This window comes from Xenopus tropicalis, chromosome 1, assembly GCF_000004195.4.
Source record: "Xenopus tropicalis strain Nigerian chromosome 1, UCB_Xtro_10.0, whole genome shotgun sequence".
NCBI lineage: Eukaryota > Metazoa > Chordata > Amphibia > Anura > Pipidae > Xenopus > Xenopus tropicalis.
Window position 1 is genome coordinate 215,727,706 of NC_030677.2, and position 16,641 is coordinate 215,744,346.

Sequence of the window (16,641 nt, forward strand, 5' to 3'; positions counted from 1 at the left end):
CCTGGGTTCTCCCGCGGTGGTTGTAGACAGATTCTTATGGATCTTCGGCAATGTATAAAACATCCGGGCTAATTGCGGTTATCTTTAATTAAGAAAGTTTTTAAATCCTCATCATAATTCCCCTTTGAATGCTTTATACACGCTACGCCATAAATACATTGCTGTATAGATACAAGTGGGTTATTAAGTTTTTTTATTACAACTCCTTCTGTGACCACGGAGATAATATTTCCTCCACATAATCCTGTCTATTCATTACCAAGGCCCCCCGTTATCGGCTGGTTTCACTGGAATCTTATCATTTAATGTCAGTTCCTTAGACAGGTCATTTCTCAAGCGCTGAAGCTTGGTTCCCCTCGGCCCAAAAGCTTCCGCATTTTCCCAGGTTGATCTGAGACCTGGAGGCCTAAGGAGTAACTTTTGAGTACCCCCAAACCTTTCCCTCTCCTCAGGTTCTGATATTACCAGAGTGGACATTGTTCGCGTCAGGCTACGGACTTAAATTGAATCGACCAAGGTGGACAGGAACACCCCCAAGCCCCACTCTTCGCTGCAGTCTCCTCGAAAAGGGAATCTAAGGATAAAAACATACAGAGGGGACTCAATGGGGCACCCCTGTCTCACACCAACTCCTCCCCAAAAGTCTTCACCTTTCCAACCATTAATCAATGGAAGCTCTTTGCCCCGTTGTAACAAACCTTAAAGCCAGCTAATGAATTCATCCGGATGCCGGTATCTTATGCCAAACAAGCACCTAAGATACCCTGATGACTTTATCAAAGGCTTTCGCTTGGTTCTAAAGAGAGAAAGTATTTTGCCCCATTGCCAAGTTTACACCTCTCTAGTTCTAGAGAAAGAACAGCCCCAAAGATACCCCTTCCCTCCACCGAACAGAACTGAGAGTCAGAGAGAAGAGACCCAGCCACCGTACCCACCATCTGTGTGACAGAACCCGGGCCAGAATCTTCCTATCAACCGTTGGAGAAGGGCAAATTGGCCTCTAATTCTTCAATGTGCTCGATCTTCCCTTTGATATCAGAACTAGGGAGGAGCGCGCATGGATGGGAGAAGGCTCCCTTTGACCAACAGTCATTAAAGACTTTAGTTAAGAACCGGAACCAAACTCCTCCTTAGAATGATGTATACTCCGCCAGTGAAACCAATCCGGGCCCGGGACACCTTCCTTTTCTGCTGTTTCTCTGTTTGCCTGCGGAAACCTCCTCCCTGCTATTTCTGCACAAAGGGGAAAAGTTCAATTTATCAGTGTTTGAAACTGGGTGCCGCCCCCGGAAAGACTTGTATCTTCCCCCATCCAAAAGCGCCTTTCTCTTGTAAAGGTCAGTGTAGTGGGACCTCACAACCCCCAGGAAACCCCCCGGAACTTCCAATTCCGCCCTGAAGGCTTGTAAGGCCCTCAACCCCCTTCCCCTTACTGAGTTTTCAAGTTTTATTGCCATATACAAATAACAATTTGAAGCATCATTACGTAATGACATTTTTTTGACCGTGTTCCTCCCAACTTTACATAGACAAAAAAAAAAATACAAAATATTAAATATTAATTAAAAGTGAGCAATAAAGGTACAAGTATTTTACACTAGAAAATGCAATGAAAATATTTGAAATTTTAGCAGTGAGGATTTAAAGTGAGACTGGGGAAGAGCCCAGTAGTTTATGGGAGTGAGTGTTGGGCAGATGTCGCAGCTCAGGAGCCTGATGGCTGTGGATAGAAACTGTCCCTCTGTCCTGCTGGTGCGGGTCTGGGTGCTCCGTACCACCAGTCACTCTTGCAGTTTCTGGTAGCAGGGTCCGAGGAAACAAGGTCCCATAAATCCCTCTCCAGAACCAGGACTGGGCCGGTTGCACTGACACTGCCTCATTTTGGCATCTCAACCCACCAAAAAAATGTTTTGATAATGAAAAGAAAAAATAATTCCAGCAACTTTCCTATGAAATAATTAAAAATTTGTAGCACTTTAAAAAGTTATGTTGTAAATGTAATTGCTATTGAAAGCAGCATTTTCGAACTCCTGGTTGTTAATTTTATACCAATCGTTTGCAAAGGTCTTGCTTCTCCGCAAACGCAGGTCTGGTAGGCTGCTGCTTGTGATTACAGTGTTTCAGGGGTCAGTCTCCCCGCAGCGAGTCAGGTTCTGTCGGCTGCTGCCTTGTGTTACCTGTTTCAGGGTCAGTCTCCCCAGTGAGTCAGGCTGTCAGGCTGCTGCCTTGTGTTACAGTGTTTCAGGGGTCGTCTCCCCAGCGAGTCAGTCTGTCAGGCTGCTGCTTGTGTTACAGGTTTCAGGGGTCAGTCCCCCAAGCGAGTCAGGTCTTGTTTTCAGGCTGCTGCCTGTGTTACACGTTTCAGGGGTCAGTCTCCCCCAGCGAGTCAGGTCCTGTCCGGCTGCTGCCTGTGTTACACCTGTTTCAGGGTCAGTCTCCCCAGCGAGTCAGGTCTGTCAGGCTGCTGCCTTGTGTTTACACTGTTTCAGGGTCAGTCTCCCCCAGCGAGTCAGTCTGTCAGGCTGCTGCTTGTGTACAACTGTTTCAGGGGTCAGTCTCCTGCAGTGAGTCAGGCCTGTCAGGCTGCTGCCTTGTGTTACACTGTTTTTCAGGGTCATCTCCCCCAGCGAGTCAGGTCTGTCAGGCTGCTGCCCTTGTGTTACAGTGTTTCAGGGGTCCAGTCTCCCCAGCGAGTCAGGTCTGTCAGGCTGCTGCCTGTTGTTACAGTGTTTCAGGGGTCAGTCTCCCCCAGTGAGTCAGGTCTGTCAGGCTGCTGCCCTGTGTTACACTGTTTCAGGGTCAGTCTCCCCCACGAGTCAGGTCTGTCCAGGCTGCTGCTTGTGTTACGAGTGTTTCAGGGGTCAGTCTCCCCCAGCGAGTTCAGGCCTGTCAGGCTGCTGCCTTGTTTACAGTGTTTCAGGGTCAGTCTCCCACGAGTCAGGTTCTGTCAGGCTGCTGCCCTGTGTTACACTGTTTCAGGGGTCAGTCTCCCAGCGAGTCAGGTCGTCCAGGCTGCTGCCTTTGTGTTACTAGTGTTTAGGGGTCAGTCTCCCAGCGCGTCAGGCTGTCAGGCTGCTGCCTGTGTTACAGTGTTTCGGGGTCAGTCTCCCCCAGCGAGTCAGGTCTGTCAGGCTGCTGCCCTGTGTTACACTGTTTCAGGGGTCAGTCTCCCCCAGCGAGTCAGGTCTGTCAGGCTGCTGCCTTGTGTTACAGTGTTTCAGGGGTCAGTCTCCCAGCGAGTCAGGCCTGTCAGGCTGCTGCCTTGTGTTACAGTGTTTTCAAGGGGTCAGTCCCCCAGCGAGTCAGGTTGTCAGGCTGCTGCCTGTGTACAGTGTTTCGGGGTCGTTCCCCCAGCGAGTCAGGTCTGTCAGGCTGCTGCCTTTGTGTTACACTGTTTAGGGGTCAGTCTCCCAGCGAGTCAGGTCTGTCAGGCTGCTGCCTTGTGTTACGTGTTTCAGGGGTCTAGTCCCTCCCCAGTCGAGTCAGGTCTGTCCCTGCTGCCCTGTGTTACACTGTTTCAGGGGTCAGGTCTCCCCAGCGAGTCAGGTCGTCAGGCTGCTGCCTTGTGTTACAGGTTTCAGGGTCCAGTCTCCCCAGCGAGTCGGTCTGTCAGGCCTGCTGCCTTGTGTTACAGATGTTTCAGGGTTCATCTCCCCAGGAGTCAGGTCTGTCAGGCTGCTGCCTTGTGTTTACAGGTGTTTCAGGGGTCAGTCTCCCCATCCAGTCAGGTCTGTCAGGCTCTGCTGTGTTACACTGTTCAGGGGTCAGTCCTCCCCCAGCGAGTAGGTTGTCAGGCTGCTGCTGTGTTACACTGTTTCAGGAGTCGTTCTCCCCAGCGGTCAGGTCTGTCAGGCTTGCTGCCTTGTGTTTACACTGTTTCAGGGGTCAGTCTCCCCCAGCGAGTCAGGTCTGTCGGCTGCTGCCTTGTGTACACTGTTCAGGGGTCGGTCCTCCCCCAGCGAGTCAGGTCTGCAGGCTGCTGCCTGTGTATACAGTGTTTCAGGGGTCAGTCCCCAGCGATCAGGTCTTCAGGCTCTGCTGCCTTGTGTACAACCTGTTTCGGGGTCGGTCTCCCCCAGCGAGTCAGGTCTGGTCAGGCCTGCTGCCTTGTGTTAGCAGTGTTTCAAGGGGTCCAGTCTCCCAGCCGAGTCAGGTCTGTCAGCTGCTGCTTGTGTTACACTGTTTTCAGGGGTCGTCTCCCCAGCGAGTCAGGTCTGTCAGCTGCTGCTTGTGTTTACAGTGTTTCAGGGGTCAGTCTCCCCCAGCGAGTCAGGTCTGTCAGCTGCTGCCTGTGTTACACTGTTCAGGGGTCGTCTCCCCAGTGAGTCAGGTTGTCAGGTGCTGCTTGTGTTACACTGTTTCAGGGGTCAGTCTCCCCCAGCGAGTCAGGTCTGTAGGCTGCTGCCTTGTGTTACACTGTTTCAGGGGTAGTCTCCCCCAGCGAGTCCAGGTCATGTCAGGCTGCTGGCCGTTGCTGTACAACTGTTCAGGGTCAGTTCCCCCAGCGAGTCAGGTCTGTCAGGCTGCTGCTTGTGTACACTGTTCAAGGGTCAGTCTCCGCCCAGCGAGTCAGGTCTGTCAGGCTGCTGCTTTGTTACATGTGTTTCAGGGGGTCAGTCTCACCCACGAGTAGGTTGTCAGGCTGCTGCCTTGTGTTACACTGTTTCAGGGGTCAGTCCTCCCCAGTGAGGTCAGGTCTGTCAGGCTGCTGCCTTGTGTTACACTGGTTTTCAGGGTCAGTCTCCCCAGCGAGTCAGGTCCTGTCAGGCTTGCTGCCTTGTGTACAGTGTTTCAGGGGTCGGTCTCCCCAGCGAGTTCCAGGTCTGTCAGGCTGTGCCTTGTGTTACACTGTTTCAGGGTCAGTCTCCCCCGCGAGTCAGGTCTGTCAGCTGCTGCCTTGTGTTACACTGTTTCAGGGGGGAGTTACAGGGGGGCTGGGAAGTTGTGGGACCCCCCTGAATCAGTGGTACTGGCAGATACATTAGATAGGTACAAGAAGGGAGTTACAGGGGGGCTGGGAAGTTGTGGGACCCCCCCCTGAATCAGTGGTACTGGCAGATACATTAGATAGTACAAGGAAGGGGAGTTACAGGGGGGCTGGGAAGTTGTGGGATCCCCCCCCTGAATCAGTGGTACTGGCAGATACATTAGATAGGTACAAGGAAGGGGGAGTTACAGGGGGCTGGGAAGTTGTGGGACCCCCCCTGAATCAGTGGTACTGGCAGATACATTAGATAGGTACAAGGAAGGGGAGTTACAGGGGGCTGGGGAAGTTGTGGGATCCCCCCCTGAATCAGTGGTACTGGCAGATACATTAGATAGGTACAAGGAAGGGGAGTTACAGGGGGCTGGGAAGTTGTGGGATCCCCCCCCTGAATCAGTGGTACTGGCAGATACATTAGATAGGTACAAGGAAGGGGAGTTACAGGGGGGCTGGGAAGTTGTGGGATCCCCCCCCTGAATCAGTGGTACTGGCAGATACATTAGATAGGTACAAGGAAGGGGAGTTACAGGGGGCTGGGAAGTTGTGGGATCCCCCCCCTGAATCAGTGGTACTGGCAGATACATTAGATAGGTACAAGGAAGGGGAGTTACAGGGGGGCTGGGAAGTTGTGGGATCCCCCCCCCGAATCAGTGGTACTGGCAGATACATTAGATAGGTACAAGGAAGGGGAGTTACAGGGGGCTGGGAAGTTGTGGGATCCCCCCCCTGAATCAGTGGTACTGGCAGATACATTAGATAGGTACAAGGAAGGGGAGTTACAGGGGGGCTGGGAAGTTGTGGGATCCCCCCCCGAATCAGTGGTACTGGCAGATACATTAGATAGGTACAAGGAAGGGGAGTTACAGGGGGGCTGGGAAGTTGTGGGATCCCCCCCCCTGAATCAGTGGTACTGGCAGATACATTAGATAGGTACAAGGAAGGGGTTACAGGGGGGCTGGGAAGTTGTGGGACCCCCCCTGAATCAGTGGTACTGGCAGATACATTAGATAGGTACAAGGAAGGGGAGTTACAGGGGGGCTGGGAAGTTGTGGGATCCCCCCCCGAATCAGTGGTACTGGCAGATACATTAGATAGGTACAAGGAAGGGGAGTTACAGGGGGCTGGGAAGTTGTGGGATCCCCCCCTGAATCAGTGGTACTGGCAGATACATTAGATAGGTACAAGGAAGGGGAGTTACAGGGGGGGCTGGGAAGTTGTGGGATCCCCCCCCTGAATCAGTGGTACTGGCAGATACATTAGATAGGTACAAGGAAGGGGAGTTACAGGGGGGCTGGGAAGTTGTGGGATTCCCCCCCCCGTGAATCAGTGGTACGGCAGATGGACGGTTAGATAGGTCAAGGAAGCGGATTACAAGGGGGGGGCTAGGGGAAGTGTGTGGGATCCCCCTCTGAATCAGTGGTACTAGGCAGATAATTAGATAAGGTACAGGAGGAAGGGGAGTTACAGGGGGGGCTGGGAGTTGTGGCGTTCCCCGCCCCTGGAATCAGTTGGTACTCGGCAGATACATTTAGATAGGTAACAAGGAAGGGGAGTTACAGGGGGGGCTGGGGAAGTTTGTGGGATCCCCCCCTGAATCAGTGGTACTGGCAGATACAATTAGAATTACGGTACCAGGAAGGGGAGTTGACAGGGGGGAGCTGGGAAGTTGGTGGGATCCCCCCCCTGAATCAGGTGGTACTGGCAGAATACATTAGATAGGTACAAGGAAGGGGGGTTACAGGGGGGCTGGGAAGTTGTGGGATCCCCCCCCGAATCAGTGACTGGCAGATACATTAGATAGGTACAAGGAAGGGGAGTTACAGGGGGGCTGGGAAGTTGTGGGGACCCCCCCTGAATCAGTGGTACTGGCAGATATCATTAGATAGGTACAAGGAAGGGGAGTTACAGGGGGGGCTGGGAAGTTGTGGGACCCCCGAATCAGTGGTACTGGCAGATACATTAGTAGGTACAAGGAAGGAGGAGTTACAGGGGGGCTGGGAAGTTGTGGGATCCCCCCCTATATCAGTGGTTACTGGCAGATACATTAGATAGGTACAAGGAGGGGAGTTACAGGGGGGGCTGGGAAGTTTGTGGGGACCCCCCCCTGAATCAGTGGTACTGGCAGAATACATTTAGATAGGTACAAGGAAGGGGAGTTCAGGGGGGGCTGGGAAGTTGTGGGGACCCCCCCTGAAATCAGTGGTACTGGGCAGATACATTAGATAGGTACAAGGAAGGGGAGTTACAGGGGGGGTGGGAAGTTGGTGGGATCCCCCCCCCCTGAATCAGTGGTACTGGCAGATACATTAGATAGGTACAAGGAAGGGGAGTTACAGGGGGGCTGGGAAGTTGTGGGACCCCCCCCCTGAATCAGTGGTACTGGCAGATACATTAGATAGGTACAAGGAAGGGGAGTTACAGGGGGGCTGGGAAGTTGTGGGATCCCCCCCCTGAATCCAGTGGTACTGGCAGATACATTAGATAGGTACAAGGAAGGGGAGTTACAGGGGGGCTGGGAAGTTGTGGGATCCCCCCCCCCTGAATCAGTGGTACTGGCAGATACATTAGATAGGTACAAGGAAGGGGAGTTACGGGGGGGCTGGGAAGTTGTGGGACCCCCCCCCTGAATCAGTGGTACTGGCAGATACATTAGATAGGTACAAGGAAGGGGAGTTACAGGGGGGCTGGGAAGTTGTGGGATCCCCCCCCTGAATCAGTGGTACTGGCAGATACATTAGATAGGTACAAGGAAGGGGGAGTTACAGGGGGGGCTGGGAAGTTGTGGGATCCCCCCCCCCTGAATCAGTGGTACTGGCAGATACATTAGATAGGTACAAGGAAGGGGGTTACAGGGGGGCTGGGAAGTTGTGGGATCCCCCCCCCCTGAATCAGTGGTACTGGCAGATACATTAGATAGGTACAAGGAAGGGGGGTTACAGGGGGGCTGGGAAGTTGTGGGATCCCCCCCCTGAATCAGTGGTACTGGCAGATACATTAGATAGGTACAAGGAAGGGGGGTTACAGGGGGGGCTGGGGAAGTTGTGGGATCCCCCCCCCTGAATCAGTGGTACTGGCAGATACATTAGATAGGTACAAGGAAGGGGAGTTACAGGGGGGCTGGGAAGTTGTGGGATCCCCCCCCCCTGAATCAGTGGTACTGGCAGATACATTAGATAGGTACAAGGAAGGGGAGTTACAGGGGGGCTGGGAAGTTGTGGGATCCCCCCCCCTGAATCAGTGGTACTGGCAGATACATTAGATAGGTACAAGAAGGGGAGTTACAGGGGGGCTGGGAAGTTGTGGGGACCCCCCCCCTGAATCAGTGGTACTGGCAGATACATTAGATAGGTACAAGGAAGGGGAGTTACAGGGGGGGCTGGGAAGTTGTGGGATCCCCCCCCCTGAATCAGTGGTACTGGCAGATACATTAGATAGGTACAAGGAAGGGGAGTTACAGGGGGGGCTGGGAAGTTGTGGGACCCCCCCTGAATCAGTGGGTACTGGCAGATACATTAGATAGGTACAAGGAAGGGGAGTTAACAGGGGGGGCTGGGAAGTTGTGGGATCCCCCCCCCTGAATCAGTGGTACTGGCAGATACATAGATAGGTACAAGGAAGGGGAGTTTACAGGGGGGGCTGGGAAGTTGTGGGATCCCCCCCCCTGAATCAGTGGTACTGGCAGATACATTAGATAGGTACAAGGAAGGGGAGTTACAGGGGGGGCTGGGAAGTTGTGGGATCCCCCCCCCTGAATCAGTGGTACTGGCAGATACATTAGATAGGTACAAGGAAGGGGAGTTACAGGGGGGGCTGGGAAGTTGTGGGACCCCCCCCCTGAATCAGTGGTACTGGCAGATACATTAGATAGGTACAAGGAAGGGGAGTTACAGGGGGGCTGGGAAGTTGTGGGATCCCCCCCCTGAATCAGTGGTACTGGCAGATACATTAGATAGGTACAAGGAAGGGGGAGTTACAGGGGGGCTGGGAAGTTGTGGGATCCCCCCCCTGAATCAGTGGTACTGGCAGATACATTAGATAGGTACAAGGAAGGGGAGTTACAGGGGGGGCTGGGAAGTTGTGGGATCCCCCCCCCCTGAATCAGTGGTAACTGCAGATACATTAGATAGGTACAAGGAAGGGGAGTTACAGGGGGGGCTGGGAAGTTGTGGATCCCCCCCTGAATCAGTGGTACTGGCAGATACATTAGAATAGGTAGCAAGGAAGGGGAGTTACAGGGGGGGCTGGAAGTTGTGGGATCCCCCCCCCTGATCAGTGGTACTGGCAGATACATTAGATAGGTACAAGAAGGGGAGTTACAGGGGGGCTGGGAAGTTGTGGGACCCCCCCCTGAATCAGTGGTACTGGCAGATACATTAGATAGGTACAAGGAAGGGGAGTTACAGGGGGGCTGGGAAGTTGTGGGACCCCCCCTGAAATCAGTGGTACTGGCAGATACATTAGATAGGTACAAGGAAGGGGAGTTACAGGGGGGGCTGGGAAGTTGTGGGATCCCCCCCCCTGAATCAGTGGTACTGGCAGATACATTAGATAGGTACAAGGAAGGGGAGTTACAGGGGGGCTGGGAAGTTGTGGGATCCCCCCCCTGAATCAGTGGTACTGGCAGATACATTAGATAGGTACAAGGAAGGGGGGTTACAGGGGGGGCTGGGAAGTTGTGGGATCCCCCCCTGAATCAGTGGTACTGGCAGATACATTAGATAGGTACAAGGATGGGGAGTTACAGGGGGGGGGCTGGGAAGTTGTGGGATCCCCCCCCTGAATCAGTGGTACTGGCAGATACATTAGATAGGTACAAGGAAGGGGAGTTACAGGGGGGCTGGGAAGTTGTGGGATCCCCCCCCTGAATCAGTGGTACTGGCAGATACATTAGATAGGTACAAGGAAGGGGAGTTACAGGGGGGCTGGGAAGTTGTGGGATCCCCCCCCCTGAATCAGTGGTACTGGCAGATACATTAGATAGGTACAAGGAAGGGGAGTTACAGGGGGGCTGGGAAGTTGTGGGACCCCCCCCTGAATCAGTGGTACTGGCAGATAACATTAGATAGGTACAAGGAAGGGGAGTTACAGGGGGGCTGGGAAGTTGTGGGATCCCCCCCCCTGAATCAGTGGTACTGGCAGATACATTAGATAGGTACAAGGAAGGGGTTACAGGGGGGTTGGGAAGTTGTGGGACCCCCCCCCTGAATCAGTGGTACTGGCAGATACATTAGATAGGTACAAGGAAGGGGGGTTACAGGGGGGGCTGGGAAGTTGTGGGATCCCCCCCCCTGAATCAGTGGTACTGGCAGATACATTAGATAGGTACAAGGAAGGGGAGTTACAGGGGGGGCTGGGAAGTTGTGGGATCCCCCCCCTGAATCAGTGGTACTGGCAGATACATTAGATAGGTACAAGGAAGGGGAGTTACAGGGGGGGCTGGGATGTTGTGGGATCCCCCCCCCTGAATCAGTGGTACTGGCAGATACATTAGATAGGTACAAGGAAGGGGAGTTACAGGGGAGCTGGGAAGTTGTGGGACCCCCCCTGAATCAGTGGTACTGGCAGATACATTAGATAGGTACAAGGAAGGGGAGTTTACAGGGGGGCTGGGAAGTTGTGGGACCCCCCCCCCTGAATCAGTGGTACTGGCAGATACATTAGATAGGTACAAGGAAGGGGAGTTACAGGGGGGGCTGGGAAGTTGTGGGATCCCCCCCCTGAATCAGTGGTACTGGCAGATACATTAGATAGGTACAAGGAAGGGGAGTTACAGGGGGGCTGGGAAGTTGTGGGACCCCCCCTGAATCAGTGGTACTGGCAGATACATTAGATAGGTACAAGGAAGGGGAGTTACAGGGGGGCTGGGAAGTTGTGGGATCCCCCCCCCCCCCTGAATCAGTGGTACTGGCAGATACATTAGATAGGTACAAGGAAGGGGGTTACAGGGGGGCTGGGAAGTTGTGGGATCCCCCCCCCTGAATCAGTGGTACTGGCAGATACATTAGATAGGTACAAGGAAGGGGGGTTACAGGGGGGCTGGGAAGTTGTGGGATCCCCCCCCCCTGAATCAGTGGTACTGGCAGATACATTAGATAGGTACAAGGAAGGGGGGTTACAGGGGGGCTGGGAAGTTGTGGGATCCCCCCCCTGAATCAGTGGTACTGGCAGATACATTAGATAGGTACAAGGAAGGGGAGTTACGGGGGGGCTGGGAAGTTGTGGGATTCCCCCCCCCCTGAATCAGTGGTACTGGCAGATACATTAGATAGGTACAAGGAAGGGGAGTTACAGGGGGCTGGGAAGTTGTGGGATTCCCCCCCCCCTGAATCAGTGGTACTGGCAGATACATTAGATAGGTACAAGGAAGGGGAGTTACAGGGGGGACTGGGAAGTTGTGGGATCCCCCCCCCTGAATCAGTGGTACTGGCAGATACATTAGATAGGTACAAGGAAGGGGAGTTACAGGGGGGCTGGGAAGTTGTGGGATCCCCCCCCTGAATCAGTGGTACTGGCAGATACATTAGATAGGTACAAGGATGGGGAGTTACAGGGGGGCTGGGAAGTTGTGGGATCCCCCCCCCTGAATCAGTGGTACTGGCAGATACATTAGATAGGTACAAGGAAGGGGGTTACAGGGGGGGCTGGGAAGTTGTGGGATCCCCCCTGAATCAGTGGTACTGGCAGATACATTAGATAGGTACAAGGATGGGGAGTTACAGGGGGGCTGGGAAGTTGTGGGATCCCCCCCCTGAATCAGTGGTACTGGCAGATACATTAGATAGGTACAAGGAAGGGGAGTTACAGGGGGGGCTGGGAAGTTGTGGGATCCCCCCTGAATCAGTGGTACTGGCAGATACATTAGATAGGTACAAGGAAGGGGGTTACAGGGGGGCTGGGAAGTTGTGGGATCCCCCCCCCGAATCAGTGGTACTGGCAGATACATTAGATAGGTACAAGGAAGGGGAGTTACAGGGGGGCTGGGAAGTTGTGGGACCCCCCCCTGAATCAGTGGTACTGGCAGATACATTAGATAGGTACAAGGAAGGGGAGTTACAGGGGGGGCTGGGAAGTTGTGGGACCCCCCCCCTGAATCAGTGGTACTGGCAGATACATTAGATAGGTACAAGGATGGGGAGTTACAGGGGGGCTGGGAAGTTGTGGGATCCCCCCCCTGAATCAGTGGTACTGGCAGATACATTAGATAGGTACAAGGAAGGGGAGTTACAGGGGGGCTGGGAAGTTGTGGGATCCCCCCCCCCCTGAATCAGTGGTACTGGCAGATACATTAGATAGGTACAAGGAAGGGGAGTTACGGGGGGGCTGGGAAGTTGTGGGACCCCCCCCCTGAATCAGTGGTACTGGCAGATACATTAGATAGGTACAAGGAAGGGGAGTTACAGGGGGGCTGGGAAGTTGTAGGACCCCCCCCCCCTGAATCAGTGGTACTGGCAGATACATTAGATAGGTACAAGGAAGGGGGTTACAGGGGGGGCTGGGAAGTTGTGGGATCCCCCCCCCTGAATCAGTGGTACTGGCAGATACATTAGATAGGTACAAGGAAGGGGGTTACAGGGGGGCTGGGAAGTTGTGGGATCCCCCCCCCCTGAATCAGTGGTACTGGCAGATACATTAGATAGGTACAAGGAAGGGGGGTTACAGGGGGGGCTGGGAAGTTGTGGGATCCCCCCCCCCTGAATCAGTGGTACTGGCAGATACATTAGATAGGTACAAGGAAGGGGGGTTACAGGGGGGGCTGGGAAGTTGTGGGATCCCCCCCCCTGAATCAGTGGTACTGGCAGATACATTAGATAGGTACAAGGAAGGGGAGTTACAGGGGGGGCTGGGAAGTTGTGGGATCCCCCCCCTGAATCAGTGGTACTGGCAGATACATTAGATAGGTACAAGGAAGGGGAGTTACAGGGGGGCTGGGAAGTTGTGGGACCCCCCCCTGAATCAGTGGTACTGGCAGATACATTAGATAGGTACAAGGAAGGGGAGTTACAGGGGGGCTGGGAAGTTGTGGGATCCCCCCCCCTGAATCAGTGGTACTGGCAGATACATTAGATAGGTACAAGGAAGGGGAGTTACAGGGGGGCTGGGAAGTTGTGGGATCCCCCCCCCTGAATCAGTGGTACTGGCAGATACATTAGATAGGTACAAGGAAGGGGAGTTACAGGGGGGCTGGGAAGTTGTGGGATCCCCCCCCTGAATCAGTGGTACTGGCAGATACATTAGATAGGTACAAGGAAGGGGAGTTACAGGGGGGCTGGGAAGTTGTGGGATCCCCCCCCTGAATCAGTGGTACTGGCAGATACATTAGATAGGTACAAGGAAGGGGAGTTACAGGGGGGGCTGGGAAGTTGTGGGATCCCCCCCCTGAATCAGTGGTACTGGCAGATACATTAGATAGGTACAAGGAAGGGGAGTTACAGGGGGGGCTGGGAAGTTGTGGGATCCCCCCCCTGAATCAGTGGTACTGGCAGATACATTAGATAGGTACAAGGAAGGGGAGTTACAGGGGGGCTGGGAAGTTGTGGGATCCCCCCCCCTGAATCAGTGGTACTGGCAGATACATTAGATAGGTACAAGGAAGGGGAGTTACAGGGGGGCTGGGAAGTTGTGGGATCCCCCCCCTGAATCAGTGGTACTGGCAGATACATTAGATAGGTACAAAGGAAGGGGAGTTACAGGGGGGCTGGGAAGTTGTGGGATCCCCCCCCCTGAATCAGTGGTACTGGCAGATACATTAGATAGGTACAAGGAAGGGGAGTTACAGGGGGGCTGGGAAGTTGTGGGACCCCCCCCCCTGAATCAGTGGTACTGGCAGATACATTAGATAGGTACAAGGAAGGGGAGTTACAGGGGGGGCTGGGAAGTTGTGGGATCCCCCCCCCTGAATCAGTGGTACTGGCAGATACATTAGATAGGTACAAGGAAGGGGAGTTACAGGGGGGCTGGGAAGTTGTGGGATCCCCCCCCCCTGAATCAGTGGTACTGGCAGATACATTAGATAGGTACAAGGAAGGGGAGTTACAGGGGGGCTGGGAAGTTGTGGGACCCCCCCCTGAATCAGTGGTACTGGCAGATACATTAGATAGGTACAAGGAAGGGGAGTTACAGGGGGGCTGGGAAGTTGTGGGACCCCCCCCTGAATCAGTGGTACTGGCAGATACATTAGATAGGTACAAGGAAGGGGAGTTACAGGGGGGACTGGGAAGTTGTGGGACCCCCCCCTGAATCAGTGGTACTGGCAGATACATTAGATAGGTACAAGGAAGGGGAGTTACAGGGGGGCTGGGAAGTTGTGGGATCCCCCCCCCCTGAATCAGTGGTACTGGCAGATACATTAGATAGGTACAAGGAAGGGGGGTTACAGGGGGGGCTGGGAAGTTGTGGGATCCCCCCTGAATCAGTGGTACTGGCAGATACATTAGATAGGTACAAGGAAGGGGAGTTACAGGGGGGCAGGGAAGTTGTGGGATCCCCCCCCCTGAATCAGTGGTACTGGCAGATACATTAGATAGGTACAAGGAAGGGGAGTTACAGGGGGGCTGGGAAGTTGTGGGATCCCCCCCCCCTGAATCAGTGGTACTGGCAGATACATTAGATAGGTACAAGGAAGGGGAGTTACAGGGGGGCTGGGAAGTTGTGGGATCCCCCCCCCTGAATCAGTGGTACTGGCAGATACATTAGATAGGTACAAGGAAGGGGAGTTACAGGGGGGGCTGGGAAGTTGTGGGATCCCCCCCCCCCTGAATCAGTGGTACTGGCAGATACATTAGATAGGTACAAGGAAGGGGAGTTACAGGGGGGGGCTGGGAAGTTGTGGGATCCCCCCCCTGAATCAGTGGTACTGGCAGATACATTAGATAGGTACAAGGAAGGGGAGTTACAGGGGGGGGCTGGGAAGTTGTGGGATCCCCCCCCTGAATCATTGGTACTGGCAGATACATTAGATAGGTACAAGGAAGGGGAGTTACAGGGGGGGCTGGGAAGTTGTGGGATCCCCCCCCTGAATCAGTGGTACTGGCAGATACATTAGATAGGTACAAGGAAAGGGAGTTACAGGGGGGGGCTGGGAAGTTGTGGGATCCCCCCCCTGAATCAGTGGTACTGGCAGATACATTTGATAGGTACAAGGAAGGGGAGTTACAGGGGGGGCTGGGAAGTTGTGGGATCCCCCCCCCTGAATCAGTGGTACTGGCAGATACATTAGATAGGTACAAGGAAGGGGAGTTACAGGGGGGCTGGGAAGTTGTGGGACCCCCCCTGAATCAGTGGTACTGGCAGATACATTAGATAGGTACAAGGAAGGGGAGTTACAGGGGGGCTGGGAAGTTGTGGGACCCCCCCCCCTGAATCAGTGGTACTGGCAGATACATTAGATAGGTACAAGGAAGGGGAGTTACAGGGGGGGCTGGGAAGTTGTGGGATCCCCCCCCCCTGAATCAGTGGTACTGGCAGATACATTAGATAGGTACAAGGAAGGGGAGTTACAGGGGGGCTGGGAAGTTGTGGGATCCCCCCCCCCTGAATCAGTGGTACTGGCAGATACATTAGATAGGTACAAGGAAGGGGAGTTACAGGGGGGCTGGGAAGTTGTGGGACCCCCCCCTGAATCAGTGGTACTGGCAGATACATTAGATAGGTACAAGGAAGGGGAGTTACAGGGGGGGCTGGGAAGTTGTGGGATCCCCCCCCCTGAATCAGTGGTACTGGCAGATACATTAGATAGGTACAAGGAAGGGGAGTTACAGGGGGGCTGGGAAGTTGTGGGATCCCCCCCCCTGAATCAGTGGTACTGGCAGATACATTAGATAGGTACAAGGAAGGGGAGTTACAGGGGGGCTGGGAAGTTGTGGGATCCCCCCCCCCTGAATCAGTGGTACTGGCAGATACATTAGATAGGTACAAGGAAGGGGAGTTACAGGGGGGGCTGGGAAGTTGTGGGATCCCCCCCCCCTGAATCAGTGGTACTGGCAGATACATTAGATAGGTACAAGGAAGGGGAGTTACAGGGGGGCTGGGAAGTTGTGGGACCCCCCCCTGAATCAGTGGTACTGGCAGATACATTAGATAGGTACAAGGAAGGGGAGTTACAGGGGGCTGGGAAGTTGTGGGATCCCCCCCCCTGAATCAGTGGTACTGGCAGATACATTAGATAGGTACAAGGAAGGGGAGTTACAGGGGGGGCTGGGAAGTTGTGGGACCCCCCTGAATCAGTGGTAACTGGCAGATACATTAGATAGGTACAAGGAAGGGGAGTTACAGGGGGGGCTGGGAAGTTGTGGGATCCCCCCCCCTGAATCAGTGGTACTGGCAGATACATTAGATAGGTACAAGGAAGGGGAGTTACAGGGGGGGCTGGGAAGTTGTGGGATCCCCCCCCCTGAATCAGTGGTACTGGCAGATACATTAGATAGGTACAAGGAAGGGGAGTTACAGGGGGGGGCTGGGAAGTTGTGGGACCCCCCCCCTGAATCAGTGGTACTGGCAGATACATTAGATAGGTACAAGGAAGGGGAGTTACAGGGGGGGCTGGGAAGTTGTGGGATCCCCCCCCTGAATCAGTGGTACTGGCAGATACATTAGATAGGTACAAGGAAGGGGGGTTACAGGGGGGCTGGGAAGTTGTGGGATCCCCCCTGAATCAGTGG